This window comes from Rhineura floridana, chromosome 19 (genome assembly GCF_030035675.1).
Source record: "Rhineura floridana isolate rRhiFlo1 chromosome 19, rRhiFlo1.hap2, whole genome shotgun sequence".
In the NCBI taxonomy this organism is placed as follows: domain Eukaryota; kingdom Metazoa; phylum Chordata; class Lepidosauria; order Squamata; family Rhineuridae; genus Rhineura; species Rhineura floridana.
Window position 1 is genome coordinate 22021777 of NC_084498.1, and position 17074 is coordinate 22038850.

The 17074-nt window shown below is 45.8% G+C and overlaps 1 pseudogene; it reads right to left on the reverse strand.

Annotated features, from left to right (window-relative positions):
* Window positions 1-3920: 3920 nt before the first annotated feature.
* LOC133373551 (5S ribosomal RNA) lies at window positions 3921-4039 on the reverse strand (annotated as a pseudogene).
* Window positions 4040-17074: the final 13035 nt, after the last annotated feature.

Here is a 17074-nt window from a genome sequence, read left to right on the forward strand (position 1 = left end):
GACAGCAGAATCAGATTTGTGTATTTGTATCAGGTCATCAGACCATCACAGAAACAGAAATATAACAGTGTTAAAGTAAGCTAAGGTTACATCAATGGAAGTTAGGTCAGACCCTCTTAAAGGGCCGTAGCGTAGTGACAGAGCACTGGCTTTGCATGCAGAAGGTCTCAGGTTCAATCCCTGGCATCTCCAGGTGGGATTGGGAGAGGTCCGTGCCTGAAATCCTGGAGAGCTGCTGCCAGTCAGTGTAGACAACATTGAGCTAGGTGGACCAATGATATGACTCCGGGTAAGGCAGCCTCCCATGTTCCTGTCTGTCTACAACATATACTTGGAGTGCTGAATTTCCCTGGGAGGTTGACAGCACGCCCCTTTCAAAATGGAAAGACAGTTCCTCCTTTAACAAATGTTGAAATGAAATGTTAAGCCTAAATAAAATGAATGTGTGCAAATCCAAATGAAATTATGTCAAACTTAAATGAATAAAAGTGTACAACAAACTTAACACTCTGAACTTTCCCTGACAAGACACAGCATTCCCTCTTAAGAATATTCTCCTCTCACCAGGACAGCAGAATCTGGAAAAAAAAAATGTGTGTGTGAACGTATGTGATCTCTTACGTTACAGCGTTCTGCACCTTCCCCTGGAAGCATTTTTTAAACATGATGTAATGGAATATCTGAGCCTCTCTCACATCTATGCACAAACAAGTGGGCTCTGCAACAAAATGCTGCAGCATATCCTCTCCTCACAGGAGCATTCTTGTTCACAGTTTGCCCCCCCCCCCAGATATTGTGATTGTTGTTGTTATTCTTGGGAGACAAATATATTAACATAGCAGCAATAATGGAAAAACGTGCATCAGAAAGATAAATAACTACGGATTGTTTCCAACAAAGTCATCTCATTTGTGCAATGACTTCTGCTCGTGCAACAGAACTTCCATCCCTCTCTTCTCCCCCCCCAATGCCCCGAAATCTGTTCTGGGTTTCCCCCCAATACTCCAGAGAAGACTTGGGAGGGTGCGGGCGATGCAGAAGGAGAGGGAGAGGACATTCCATTGCACAAGCTAAAGTCCTGGTGCAAACAGGACAACTTAGTTGGATGCAGCCCTAAATAAATAACCGAAATGTACACTGACACACCTCTGAGTAGGATATATAAATCACTTCAACTGACTTTTCACAGTGCTCCTAATAATGTATGTGGATTTGCATTTTCTTGCACTTTGTTACACTGCTATGTAAGGAAACCACTCTGATTTTCAATTATAAAGACTGTAAGTCTGTCTTCCTGCCCTGACTCTATAGTCATATTTGTCAATTTCACCATAATCCTATTAGTCAATTTCATCATAATCCTCCAGATGCTGCTAGACTACAGCTTCCATCATTCCTGGCCATTGGCCATGTTGACTGGGGCTGATGGGAGTTGTGGTCCAACAACATCTGGAGGCACACCGGTTGGAAAAGGCTGCTCTGGAGACTGTCCCTACTATAAGCTTTAAGGGGCTCAAGCCGGCCCAGTTTTTTCTCCACCCCATTTTTCCAGAACGAATGCTCAATATTCTATGGCTTCTTGACATCACAGAGCACCCTTAGTCATCACTGATTTTTTTGGGGGAGGACAGATTGCCTGCTTATTAAAATTCAAACAGCATTTTGCAATTCTGCATACCTCTTGTTTCACAGCATCCTCGTTTTGGATGCCGGCACAGGGCAACTGAGTTCAGTATTAGAAGTAGTGACGGCTAGTGGCTCCATGTCAGTGGAGCACCATGCTGAAGCACCAGACCTGACATGAAGCCACCAGCCACCACTGATTAGAAGGAGTGATGTGTAGCCACTTGACCACTTCCATCTGCAGAACTTTTAAAAGTGCCACATAATTGCAAGGAATCATTCCTCCAGTGTGGCAGCACTTACTCTTTGGAACTCCCTGCCCATTGATATTAGGCAGGCATTTTCACTGTATTGTTTTCCGTGCCTGCTGAAAACATGGCTTCATCAAGCTTATTATCCAGGCGTGTGATTTTAACGTGCTGTTTTAACATGTCATTTGATTGCATGTAGTTGTTTGAAAATAGCCAGTTTTATTTATATTTTTTATTTTAAAAAATTGCATGCAAGGCACATGCTCTACCATCGAGCTACATCCCTCGCCCGCTCCCCATGTATGTCTTATATTGACAGAAGGAAAGCCATTTTTTCATACATGGCAGCTAACTTAGTCAGAGAGCCATTCTGGTGTAATGGTTAGATTGTGGAACCTGGGAGACCAGGGTTCAAATCCCAGCTTGACCATTAAGCTCTTCGGGTGACCTTCGGCCACTCAGGGTCTCTCAGTTTAAGTACATCACAGGGTTGTTGTGAGGATAAAACCATGTGGGGGAGAACCATGTTTGTGTGCCATGTTGAGCTTCTTTGAGGAAAGGTGGGATATAAATGTAATCATAATAATCGTCGTCTTCATTGTCAAGGCTGCCTGTCTGGAATCAAGCTGGGAAACAGGCCGGCACCTTCCTTCAGACAGGTGGTTGGGCTCAGTCTGTGCATCATTGATGAGGCGCTTCAACTGAGAGCCCAGGTTAGAGTCAACAGCTTTATAGGACCAGGTGGGATCCGATTGGCCCTTTGTGTCACCTGATCCCTGCCGAGCTGCTAGCTCAGACACCTCTCTGTGGCCACCACAAGCAACAATGTTGTGGGCTAATAACTTGGGGAGGGGGTCTTATTCTAAGATTGTGCTGGTCTCTCACCCTCTCATGGCTATGTGAGTGCTTTCTGGTCGTGGGAGTATTCTCCAGGCACCCCACAGCACTTCTAACTACTAGTAATGAATACTATGTGATGTTTGTCTGGCTGTTTGATCCCTGCAGGATTTAGGAACACAGGTGGTATGCCATCAGTCCTATCATTACTCTATTATTTATTTATCTGTATAACTAATTAAGTATATTAGACTTAATGTAATTAAATGTTCTGAATGTTGGGGATCAGTCCTATTCCCCTCAGAGAGCTACAATTCCCAGAGTTCTCTGGGAAGAGGGATTGGGTGTTCAACCACTCTGGGAATTGTCGCTCTGTGTGGGGAATAGGAGTGTCTCCTAACAACTCTCAGCACCCCTTAACATAGAGAATGAGATATATTTCTGGGTAAACATGTACAGGACTGCCTTCCGGAACCTGGCATCCTGAAGTTGTTTTAGACTACAACTTTAGACTTGAAGGCAGTCCATTTCCATTCTCAGGGAATTTGAGAGGGGTTTGTAAAATTATTAATCCCATGGAAGTAGATTTGGGAACTGACAAAAGGAAAGTCTTCAGACAGTGTAAAATTATCTTACAGAATTATGCAACGTATTAATTTGCTGCCCACAGAGCATTCTGTTTTATCTTTGCTCCAGGTAGGAATTTGATATCATCAAACTTGCGAATGGCCAATGAGTTAGGGTCAGATAATACTTTATATGAGGAATTTTTAATTCTCCCATGGAACTAGGGGGAATTTATTTATTTATATCCTGCCATTCCTCCCAGTAGGAGCTCAGAGCGTCAAAACACTTTAAAACATCATAAAAACAGACTTGAAAATATATTAAAACAAAACATCTTTAAAAACATTTTTAAAAAAAGCTTTAAAACATCTTCAAAGTGCCATTGCAACTCTGCATTCCGTTCTTTTCGTTTTCTGATTTTTCTCCCTCTTCCTAGCTGATCCTTTCTGGAGTTTGTCTGCTACAAAGAAACTCAGGGTTGCCTTCTTCATCCCATTGAAATGAATGGACCTATGTTTTGTTGTTGTTGTATGACTTCAAGTCGACTACGACTTATGGCAACCCTATGAATCCTTTTGGATATATTCATAGGGTTTTCATGGTAAGAGGTATTCAGAGGTGGTTGACCACTGCCTTCCTCTAAGCCGACAGCACCCGGTATTCCCCAGCAGTCTCCCATCCAAGTGCTAACCAGCCCTGACCCTGCTTAGCTTTCAAGATCTGATGAGATCGGGCGTGTTCAGGGCAGTAAGGCCGTAGTGGACCTAAGTTAATCGCGTCCAATTCATTTCAGTGGCTCTGGCCCTGAGCATGACTTAACGCTGGATGCAACCCTAAGTGACTTGTGCCGCTGGGCCTGTGTGTCATGTCTCTGGTTTTCAAAGAAAGGGGAGGTGGTTGTGAACCAACACTCCACGGCTTGCAGATGTTAAAAATGCAGTCTGACATCACCTTGAAAGGCTCAGCCAGCCTGGCTTATGCCAGCCTGGCAGGCGGCGCCGGCCGTATTTTGCTCTGTCGGCCTAGCCGTGGCACAGCGTGCTAAATTAAAACCCTGCTTCTCCCTGCCAGCACCACCGCCGGCTTGGTCTCCTGCCATCAGCCCTGCCAATCCTTTACCCTGCTGTCAGCTGCTGGGCCTGACGCGGAGGTGCACAGTCAAAAATGTTCAGCGGAGTTAATTATCTGCATTTAAAATTGGACCGGTAAGATTTCCGGAGGCATCTCACGCTGGGCAGCGCAGAAGTCCCCCCAAAAAGCAAAAACAAAAACAAGCCCACTCAATGGGCGAGAGCTGGAGGTGTCACCGTAGCTAGGGAATTTGGCCAGCTGACTCAGCAGTCTGCAGGGTTTTTACACGATAAACCAGAGAGTGCCGAGGAAGAATACGGGGTCTCTTGTGCGCTGCTGCGCTCAATTTAGCTGAGGAGGCCAGGGCTTGAGCTTTTTTCTTTCTTTCTCATAAATGGAAGCACCTCTCCTGTCTCGTGCATTTCCACATCAACTGGCCCAACAGAATTTTAAATATAAGAGAGGAATCGCTGAAATTCGGGAAGGGCTGAGTGGCGGATTGTTGGCTTTGCACGCAGAAGGTTGCAGCCTCAACCCCTAGCATCTCCAGATAGGACTGGGAGAGAGACAGACAATCTTGTTGCATAAAATCATGATCGCAAACTGCGCCAGTAAAGCAATAAATCAGCGGCCTGCCTGGTAAAATTGCATCAATTAAAAGCCACATGGAGTGGATACATCTTCAGAGAATCCTAGGAAGCTGTGTTATGCTGAGTCAGACCCATTGGTTCATCTAGCTCAGTATTGTCTACACTGACTGGCAGCAGCTCTGGAGGATTTCAGTCTGGAAGTCTCTCCTACTTCTACCTGGAGATGTTGGGGATTGAACTTGGGACCTTCTGCATGCAAAGCAGATGTCCCTACACTAAGCGACAGCCATTCCCCTTCGAAACCTTTTTGTTTTACAAACACTGAGGCTGATGGGACAATCTGTACATCCCTATTGATCTCTTATTGTCCTCCCAGGTTAGAGGAGATAACAGCTCTCAAGAAATCATCAGGCCGCCTGATGCCTTTTTTAAACCCGGCATTTAAATCGTGGGCTTTGACCACCACCCTGGAGCAGGCTGTGCACAGCGCTTGATCCTCAGATGCAAGTTTCTCGCCGTGAGAGCCTAGGAGATGTGAGGTTCTGGCTCGATGTGGGAGCTGCAAATGAGATCAGGGTTTGGCTGTCAGTGTATCTATTTAGTGAGTCAAATACTGGCAACATATACTCTGGCTAATAGCATTGTGCCGCCTAAGATGGCCAAATTCATTTATTAGTACAGAGGGATGTGTGTGTGTGTACCTTCACGTGCGCTTTCATGTTGACTCATGAGCCTGAAATGAAGCCCCACAGAGAGAAACCACTTCTGTAAGTTGGAATCTACTAGAACATCGCCGAATGATTTGCAGTAGATCAAGAGTGTTGTATTGTAAATTGATTGATCGATTGATTGATTGATTTCTATCCTGCCCTTCCTCCCAGCAGGAGCCCAGGGTGGCTTTGGGATTCCTCATTAGAAGCGATTCATAAATGGAATAAATAATAATGGGAACACGGAAAGCTTCCCTATACTGAGTCAGACCATTGGTCTATCCAGCTCAGTACTGACCAGCAGCGGCTTTCCAGGCTGTCAGGCAGGGAGTCTCTCCAAGCCCTACCTGGAGATGCCAGGGTTTGAGCCTGGAGCCTTCTGCACGCAAAGCAGATGCTCTGCCACTGAGCTATGGCCCCTCCCTGTTATTATTAAATGTTTATATATAATCTGTAAATATTAATGCATTAACACTGTATTATTATATTATTATACTGTATTATTCTTCTTCTTAACAACAACAACAACAATTGTTGTAGTTGTTGTATGCCTTCAAGTCGATTACGACTTATGGCGACCCTATGAATCTCTGTTGGATATATTTGTAGGGTTTTCATGGTAAGAGGTCTTCTGAGGTGGTTGACCATTGCCTTCCTCTAAGCCTACGGCACCTGGTATTCCCCGGCGGTCTCCCATCCAAGTACTAACTGGGCCTGACCGTGCTTAATAATAATAATATATTTGATCATAATAGATGAGCAAGGCTTGTGCCTTCTAGTTTATCAATAACAGGAGAAAAGGGTTCCTTTCCCCATCATTAGCCTGTTAGAATTCCTGTTCTGTTTCATTTGTCAACAAAGCAGATAGTGATACCTCTCCCCCTTTCCATTACGCCAGAATACGAAATTCATGAAGGCTTCAAGATTTAGGTGCTTTAGGGACCCGCTTTGCTTCTGTACCTCTCACTGCCCGCAACGATTTTCTAACTTTTCTAACCATCATCCTGTTATTTCTTCTGTTTTGTCAACGATGACTGAATTTCGCTAAGAAGATGTTTTATTGCCTTGTCTTATTTTCTCCATGAACTCTCTGGTATATTGTTAGGGGTTACGAGTTTTCTTTAGTTTGTTCCCTCAGCTTTTCATATCATAATTTGAAAAACTCATTTAGAAACTACTTTAAAATTGGGGTGTGTGCGGGGAGAGAACTCCTGATCTATAAGAACTTAAATGCAGATTCCTACTTTGTATAGGCAGGCCATCCCAGAAATTGAGGGTTGGGAAGGACCTTGAAGATCATGTAGTCCAGGAATAGGGAACCTGTGGCCCTCCAAATGTTGTTGGACTCCAGTTCCCATTAGCACCCAGCCGGAGACTTCAACTTCTAGAGGGCCACAGCGTCCCTATTCTCTGTTCTAAGCATTCCACCACACTGACTAATATTCTAAAGCTTGCTGATATGCATTTGGATCTTAAAGCACTGCCACCAAATTCAGACTGCATTGTCACAGAGCCAGGGTGGTGTCGTGAGTTAGAGTGTCGGACTGGGACCTTGGGGTCCCCGGGTTCAAATCCCCACTCAACCCTGAAGCTCGCTGGGCTACCTTGGGCCAATGGTTGCCTCTTAGTCTAACCTGCTTCGCTGGGTTGTTGTGAGGATCAAACGGAAAGGAGGAAGAGCCCCCTTCAAGCTCTTTGGAGGACAGCTGGGAAATAAATGTAATGTAATAATGAATTTTAAACAAACGCTTTTGTCTCTTTTTTGCACCAATCCTTTCACAGGCTGAACGAAGGAAGATCCGGGTCCTTGGGAAGTTTCCCGTTCCTGCAGGATTGCAGTCCTTGAGCAGCAGATGCGGAAAGTGAGGCGGAAGAGAGAGGCTGCCGGGCGGTCCAGTGGTGAAATCAGCACGCGTGTGTGTGAAACACGCTTTTGTACAGAAGAAGAAGATGCTGAAGAAGAAGAAGAAGAAGAAGAAGAAGAATGTAACCCTTCCGTGTACAAACACGGGCTCTCCCTGCATGCCTTGTACAGCAGAGGTCTGGGTGGTGTGTGAGTCGCTGGCTTTAGTGATCTCTGTCCTTCGTGGCTGCTTTAAGGCTGTGGGATCCTGTGGCTGCCTGTTTTCCAGCGGCAGAGTGGCGTCCCCTGAGTTTGGCATAACCAGGAGCCGCTCTGGCCCGCTGCCGGGCACCTGCCTGTCCATTGGGATGTGGCTTTGACCAGCCCCTGCAGAGATGCAGCCTGCGTGGGTGTATATTCTATATCTGTATCTCTCTACATATGGGTGGGAGGGGTGTACATACCTCTGTCTTAAGGTCTAGGCAGGAGGGGCAAAATAAGACTTCTCTATACCTTTAGTGTACTGGTGCTACCGATTAAGGTTTTCCTGGGGCGAAGGTGCACGCGTGGTGCTCCGTTGCTGTCAACTTTAAAGCAAGCAAACGGTCTTAACGCGTGGAACCGGGAGATGTGTGTTTTTGGGTTATTCATATTTATAGGGAAGGAAGGAGCGGGGGGGGGGTTTCTCTCCCTTTGTTTTTTCCATCCTTCCTGCCAGTTTGATAGCTTTAAACGAGCCTCACCTGCCCGCTCTGCGACGTGCGGATTTTCAAAGGTGCTGTTTGAGGATCACTTACTATGAAGTAGTTTACCGTTTCATACTCTTTAGAGCGCTCGGAGCCCCTCCAGATGTCTTTTTTTGAATTGTGGTTTCATGACAATTTTGTGCTCATGATGATGTCGGGGCGCTTATCCGTGATCCTGTTTTCCCATACTGATTGTGTCTGCAAAATCCCATCAGCGCATGCCCAGTGCTGACAACCTGTAAGGTATTTCATGCCATCAGCGATCAAGTTTATTTTGGGGGGGGTGTCTCACTTTTGGTGCATTATAGTGCAAGACTAAGGCGATAACAGTGGGGAAGCATTGCAGGCCAACGAATAAAGCAGAATGATGTATGGATGATCCAGTATAAATCCACCACTAGTGAGCCATGGTTGTGTCAATGACGGGTTGCGGAATACAACAGCAAAACAACACAAGTATGGAGGGGCCTTAAGTAGGATTTGCAATTTAGTGGTTAATTAATTACTTTTTCTGCTCACACACATACACACATCCTCTCGTTCAGTGCATGCTTAGGGGTAGAGGGCCTCCCCTTTTGTAACGGTCAGAACAGAAACCTGGTAGAGATAAGACACAACTACACTATACAGTTAAAGCGCTTCTATACCGCTTTCACAGTCTGGCTTCTCACAAAGAATCCTGGGAATTGTATTTTGCGAAGGGTCCTGGGAATGGCAGCTCTTCTGAGGAGTCTCTTAACAGCGCTCAGCACCCTTAACAAACTACAGTTCCCAGGATTCTTGGGTGGAAGCCATGACTGTTAAAGCGGTATAAAAGTGCTTTAAATGTCTGGTGCGGCCTTTTGGGTTGAATGAATGCAAAGGTGATTTTTTTTCTTTACAGTAAGTAGGTGATTGCTGTTCGCCCTTGGTGTTGACTTTCACCTTGTGTCAAAGTGACCGGCACGAAGGGGAAGAAATCACTGTTTTTGAGGGTTAAAAAATCAAATAAAATCACAGCAATTCTGTGTGTAGATCATGCAGCGGGTACGGTTTAACCAAGGTAATCGTTATTAAAAGAGAGAGAGAGAGATGCCTCTATTTTCTGCACAAACGGGGTTGGCTTGCTCTTTTCGTTCCCTTAGAAGCCATTCTCTACGTGCTTAAGGGTGATGCAGCCGTTGAGAAACACAAAAGTTAAGGTGGTAAATTTGGGATAAGGGAGAAATTTGATTCAGGTGGCGTTTAAAAGCGAACCTACCTGATCCACACATTCCAAAACGCTACACGACCTGAAACACATCCAACCTTCGAAATTTGCACTTCTAATTTTGCAAGGCAGTTCTCCAGCCAAGCAGTATGTACAAAAACATATATTTGAGCAAAACGTCCCATAAAAATGCATATATTAGTGAAAGTAACATACAAAGATGCATTCTTGGAGGGGAAAGAGTTGCAATTCCCAGAGTGGTTTAACAATCAATTTCTCTTCCCAGGGAACTCTGGGACTTGTACCTCTGGGAGGGGAATAGGAGTCTCCTAATAACTCTCAGCACTACAGTTCCCAGGATTCTTTGGGGGAAGCCATGACTGCTTAAAGTGGTATGATACTACTTTAAACGTGCAGTGTAGATGGGGCCTAAGTGTGGGGGAATATGAATGGCAGCCATAAGACCAGTAATGCCCTGCACAGACACATACACCGACCCAGCTAGCCAAAATAACAGCAATGCTATCTAGAGCTTCTCTAGAGTGCAATCTCTAGAACGCATTTCTCTAGATTCACTAGACTGCAATTCCCTAGATTGGCTTGAACAGTTTCTCTGCAATTAACCAATACTGTGCACATTATGGAATTACAGGAAAGCAACAGAAGGCAAAGACAGCAGTAGAATACCAGAACCAACAATTATAATTCCTTTTTATTAGAGCACACATATTTGTGTGCGGGTGGCGGGGAGGAAGAAATGCTTTTACGCCTTTCTCCTGGCTTCTTGGAGGCATCTGTCTGTCTGCAAACAGAATGCTGAGCTAGGCAGACTTTTGGCCTGATCCAGCAGGGCTCCTCTGGGTATCTGGCCTCTTCCAGGGGCCACGGGCCAGTGGTGGGCAGGGCAAGAGGGGAAAGTGGGAGGAGCAATGAATGCAAATTTCCTCTTTATAGAGTAGCCTAGTTTCTACACACACATACAATCAATCAACCAACAGAGGGGAGCCAGAGGCATCATCAGAGTTCTGGACACATGCCAGGGTCAACGTGGGGCTTGTGAGGGACATGGCCTGGGGAGGGGGCATATGGCAGGGAAGGAGGCAAGGGAGAGTCTTGAGGGCCATGTAGAAGGATTTAGAGGGCCACATTCATCCCTTCCCCCCAGGGTCTGAGGTTCCCACCTCTGATGTAGAGCATACTGTCACACTTTGGCCAAGGGGCTGTTGTTGTTGTGGCCATGGAACTTACGACAGGCCCATATGGAAAACGTGTATCCTCCATGTATTGATTGATCACCTCGTAACTCGCATACGAATGGGTGAAACGTCTCCCGCTGTGCACACATCACCTTTGAGAGGATGACTGGTGGCAGGGAACCGCTACCTGTTCCATCCCATAGACTCCCTAACAACTGGCTGAAGGCAAACCACAACATTAGTTTCAGATGTGCCTAAGGTGTCACTTGATGTTGTAGTATCCAACATTCTCTGTCTGCAAGCGCAAGGGCTCGTGGGCTGGCGGAGGGGTGAGTTTTAATGCTGGGCACCAGAGGAAACTAATGCAACAATCGTGCACTAGCAATTGTGCAGCAGATGGCACAATCTCTTGTGCAGCAGTGACCAGCAATCCGTATATGCATTCTTTTGTGCAACAACATTCCACGGGTGCAAAACATTTTGCCAGCGGAGCACGCATGCCGCTAATTGACTTAAATGTAGTGCTACAGCCCAGTGGGCGTGAGGATGAACCACTGTTATGCACACAAAAGTGAGAGAACCCTTTGTTGCTTTAGCTCAGTCCACTCAGGAAATTACAGGATTTATCAGACTGGATATTTCACTGTTGGGATAAAATGACAGAAAGGATTCCTTTCTCATTGAGAGCATGCCTGTAACCTGATGTGGTCTTGCACTCATGCCCCATTTGCAGGCTTCCCATTGGAGCATCTGGTTGGCCACTGTGAGAGCAGGATGCTGGACTCTGTGGGCCCTTGTATTTTCAGCAGGTGAGGAAGAGTTAAACACCCCTTCTGACCCACTGATTGTCCCCTGCAAATAGCTTTTACTCCCCCCTTAGCAATGCATGGGAATGTATAGTCGCCCCCCTCTCCTGCCCCCAGATGTAAAATGTAAGCAGTTCAGAGAGCAAAGTCAGATGCTGAAATCCTGGGATTTTGTCAGATTCACGGCAATCGTTTTGTGCAGCGCAGAAGGCAGGGGCACTGCTACATTTGCTGCATCCATCTCCATGACAGCCAAGAAACTTCTAAAAGAACAGTCTTCATTCACCATATACAAATGTTGTGGTTTGCCTACTGATGTATAGTTGTCGATGCCTTACATTTTCTAGGATGGCCAATTTTCGTGCGCGCCTCTGTTTTGGGGAAGAGGGGTGCATTTTTTTTAAAAAAAAGCAAAACAAAAAATCCACCAGCTACCTTTCCAGTTGGTATTTGCAAAAGGGCTCCTGTTGTCTGCCTCGCCCACCCTGTTTTGGGGCAGGTGGGTCCATTTTGTACTGAGCAGCACAACTCCCCCAGTCCTCACGTCCCCCACCCCCCCTTACCGGCAGCAGCCAAGATGAGAGATGCAGGGCGATGACTGGGGAATGTTCTCTAACCAAAGGAAGGGAGCCCTTATTGTGAGTTGCCACTGCTGCTGCCGGCACCATGTGCTAAGGCAAACAGAGAAGATTATGAGATCATAGTCTGCCCACAGCGCTGCATAATGTGCTTTGGAGGGAAGATCTTATTAATTTTTAAAGCAACATTTGAAGGCACATGCAATGCGCCCACACCTCCCATGTAGCAGGACATAAGGTTGTTTTTTTAAAAAAAGAAAAGACAGAATCAAATGGCCTTTGGTATGATGTCATTCTTCAATTTCTTGCCTAGTGCTTTTCGGTGGCTAGGTTCTTAAGCTGATAATAAGCTTATGTCTCCTAAGAATGATATTCCCTCTCTCTCACACACACGGTTACTCTGTTACTCACCTCACTTCCGTGAGCAAGGAGACATCTAGAGGCGGCACTACAAGAGGTTAGTTTTCGTTGAATGAGAGACAACGCTGGAGACTTCATGGTGGGATAGGGTGGGAGATGCCTATCTGAGCATCTCCAGGTAGGATAGGAAAGGAGTCTAAAGCAGTGGTAGCTACGGAGGAGATCTCCAGATGTTGCTGAAGTACAACTCCCATCATTCCTGACCTTTGGTATGACCACATAGACTACCCTGGTTTAAAGCCATGGGGAGATGCTGCTGGCCAGTGTAGACAATACTGAATGACATGGACCAGAGGTCTAAGTCGGTGTAAGGCAGCTTCCTGCGTTCTTAACTCTGATGAGTATTCCATTCCAAGGCTGGAGCGAGATTCCCAGCTATCGAGGAAGACATGATGCCCGATGGCTGGAGGAAATGTTTGCTGAGAACTTATGTTTTCAAAGTAACAAACTCCAGAAGAGTAGCTGTGCCAGACGGTTACGGCAAACCCACGTGGCAAGTACAGGCCACTTTGCCAGATGACAAATGTATTTGACAGGAGCGTCTGCCCTGCTGAATCATAACACTCCTCGTGGCGCCACATGTTCGTAGATTTCCAAAGATAAGAAATTGCAGCTTGTGATTAGATCAAAGCTACCATCTATTTTCCTCCCTCGTTTATACATGAATGTAAATGTAACAGTAGAGGAGAGGGTCAGCCGTGATCCACACCAACAATGAAACAAGAATTGTTTAAATTCAAGGGCCCAAATGCTAATTCTCAAGGAACTTGCTCAGAGATTAGTTTCTTTGTTCATTGTACGGCATCAATATCCTTCCTCTTTGTACATGGAACTCAGAGCAGTATACCTAATTCTCCTTCCCCCACCTCCATTTCCCCCTGCCTCCATTTTGTCCTCACAACAACCCTGTGAGGTAGATTGGTCTCAGATATTATTTATCAATGCATGAGGACATGAACCCCGGGCTTCCACGTGCTAGTGCCACACTAATGCTAGTGACCACTACACCACACTGGCTCCAAGTATGCCAGGGAATCAGTCTGATAGCCCAGTGCCTCAACCCTTCCCTGCCCCCCACAGCTGCTTCTTGCCAGGTATCATTCCCACAGTATTCGTTCACTGGCACGCCTCCTTTGGCTGCAGCGTTATGATGGGCTGCAATGTTAACAGATCGCATTACTCGATCCTGCAAGCTGCTCCACAGATTGCATTTTCAATACTGCTTGAGCGGCAACATTTTTAACACTTGGAAAAGGCGGCCGCCCACCTGTAAATGGTCACTCCCAATGATCCCACAGGAGAGTTTGTTTGCATGTGTTTCCTGCACATGGGGAAGGACTGTCGCTTGGGGGCAGAGCATCTGCCTTGCATACAAAAGGCCCCCCCAGGTTCAATCCCTGGCATCTCCAGGTGGGGCTGGGAGAGGCTCCCCGTCTGAAACCCTAGCGAGCTGCTGCCAACCAGTGTAGACAATACTGAGCTAGATGGAACACTGCTCTGACTTGGTATAAGGCTGCTTCCTGTGTCAATCCTCCTGCCATCTTGTGAGGAAAAAGAGGCCCTGCTTCCTTTACTATTTTCATATGTGACCTGTACGTTGGTCGCAAGAAATGGGGCCTTTGCAGAGGTGGCCCCAAAGCTCTGGAACAAACTACCTTTGGAATGGAGGAAATGCTCCTCTTTGGCTTGGCTTTCAGCGAGGCTGTCAAAAAGGAGAAGGTCTATAGCTCAGTGACAGAACCTATCCTTTGTACGCAGGTGTTTGCATTTTTACTCCTTGGTGTTTTTGGTTAAAAAGATCAGGTAGCAGGTGATGGGAAAGCTCTCAGTGAGAGAGCTGTGTCCCATCAGAGTAGTCAATACTGGGCTAGATAGACAAATTGCCTGACTTTGTATAAGGCAGCCTTCCTTGGCTCCTTTTTTTCCAGCAGGCCTTTGGGATTTTGCCCTACAACAGGGAGAGGGAACCTTTGCTCCCCCCAATGACGCTGGACTACAGCTCCCATCATCCCTGCTCCCTGGCCATTTTGATTGGGGCTGATGGGATTTGGAGGTCAACCACATCTGGAAGGACAAAGGTACCCTACCCCTGCCCTGGAGTGACTATTTCAACTGCCCAATTACTTTCTGGTTTTTTTTAATTCCGTTTTTTATTGCTTTCATATTGCAAGCCAGGGTGGGGGATCTTTCTCAGCCCAAGGGGCACATTCCCTTTCTGGCATCCTTCTGAGGGCCACATGCCAGTGATGCTAATGGGCAGAGGCAAAAATGGGCAGAGCCACGAATGTAAATTTAAGTTCTGTGTAGTTGGATAGTTCCTCCAAACACCATGCTCTGTCCTCCATCCGGAGAAACAAGAGGCATTATCAGAGTTTAAGGGTGCTTTTCAGCAGTGCAAATTCACTTTGGGGGGAGCAGGGGGAAGCCAGGCCAGTGAGGGGTGTGGCCTGGGGAGAGGGGGTGTGGCCCCAGGGAAAGTTCTGAGGGTCAGATAAAGCGGCCTGGAGGGCTGCATTTGTGGCCCTCTGGGCCTGAGGTTCCCCACTCCTCTTGTAAATGTCTTGAGTACTTGCTAGAAAAGTAAGATATAATTATTTCAAATAAGTAATCGTGGAGGGAGTTATGGTTAACAGATGCATGTAGAGAGCGTAAACCACCATATTCAGAATCAGATGTGGTGATCTAAACACAAGTTTTGTATCATTTTGTGCACAGAGTTGGCTTCCGTGGAAGAAATCAGAAATATAGCGTTGATGTACTGTATAACCGGTTCGCAAAAAGCCAGGGTTGTGCCATGGCTCTCGATTCTTACCCAGCAACGCTGAGGTGAGGAAATCACTACATGATCTCGCCAAGACAACCCATGGTTCTTTGGGCTGAAACTGCAAGCGTGAAGCATTGGTTCTCCTCGTGACCTGTTCAGTTCTACCCCACGTGGCGCTGCCTTGCAATACTCCCCTCTGGGCACACGACAGATTTTTATTTTATTTATTTATAAAGAATTATAAACCACTTCATTAAAAAAACTCTTAAGTGGTGTACATAAAATAGTATGAAGTAATTATTAATAGTACACAGATAAAATCAGCAAAACATAAAATTAAAAACAAGGATATATAGCTAAATGATGTATCTTGCTGAAATAAAGTTTTTAGCAGCGCCCACGACAGTATAGCAAGGGTGCCTGCCAAATGTCAATAGGCAGGGAGTTCCAAAGCACAGGCGCCTTGCCACACTAAAAGATCAGCTCCTCACAGTTGTGGAACAAACATTAATAAGTCACTTCTTAGCTTTCATTTTCAGCTTGATGTGGCTCTCTCACCCTTTTGTAAAAGGAATTTCCTATGCTGGAGACTTTGTACATATTTATATTGACTTTATTAAAAAAAAAGATTCAAGTTGTCACAGTGTGTGCATGTTGACCTTTCTTCAAAATATTCAAGATCTATCACTGCACTCGTTTTCCTCCCAACAGATTGCCCCAGTGCAACTGAGGCGATCCATGTGTGCGATGAGCACATGTCCATGAGCATAGCACTTGCTAGGTGATGAAAAGGGGGTGAAAGTCCGACGCACATCAAGTGTGGATGCTGTCTGTCTGCTCTGCGTTACTGGAAGTGGGGTGGGTTGTGTTGTACTGGGGATCCTTACCTCTTGCACCACCAGCAGACTATCTGCTGAACTCTGTTCTTCAGGGCGACCACCAGACAACCTGAGCATTCTGTCAGCTGACTGACAGGCCACTCCTTGACCACCCGTAAACCAACCAGCCTGAGCATTCTGTCAGCTGACCTCCAAGGGCTACCTATAGCCCAGATCTCAATGTTTGCCCCGCAGTTAAGGTGCTGGACTGCGACCTGGAAGACCAGGGTTCGAATCCCCACAGAGCCATGAAGCGCACTGGGTGACCTTGGCCCAGTCACTGCCTCTCAGCCTCATGAAAACCCTATTCATAGGGTCGCCGTAAGTCGGAATCGACTTGAAGGCAGTAGATTTACATTTACCCCGTAAATTACTGCTTTCTGGAATCTTTTTGCCTACCTATATTTTATTCCCTCTCTGGCTGCCTTGATCATCTCTTGCTCCATTGGAACTTTACTGTCATATCCTAGTCCTGAAATAAAAGTTTTTTTTAGCAATCCTATTGTTTTGCAGAGATTTGTCCCAGGAAGGCTTCAGTGGCAAAGCAGAGGGAAGAGAGAAAAGGAGGCAGAAACCGAAAGAAATAAGTTGTGGAGGGGAAATATATTCATTTCATCCAAGACTTGTGTCCTTCTTACCAGGCTCAAGGTACAAAATCGATTCCTGCCCATTTTGGACCTCACGCTTGCTTATGGCCCACAGATTTATTTATTATTTGGAAGGTTTACAAACGGCCTAATCAAAGACCGCTCTAAGCGGCGTACAAATAAAATTGTAGACATAATGGCAAAAATCCACAAAACTATTAAAAGCAAATATAAAATAATTTTCATTAAAAACAGATAAAATCAGTAAAACTTTTAAAGAAATTGATAAAGCTAAGTAGATCCTACTCGGAGTAGACCCATTGAAATACATGGATTTCTTAGTCATGTCTATCAATTTCAGTAGGCCAAATGTTGGATATAACCCTACGTCTGGGTAGGCTTCCTGAATTTTTTTTTA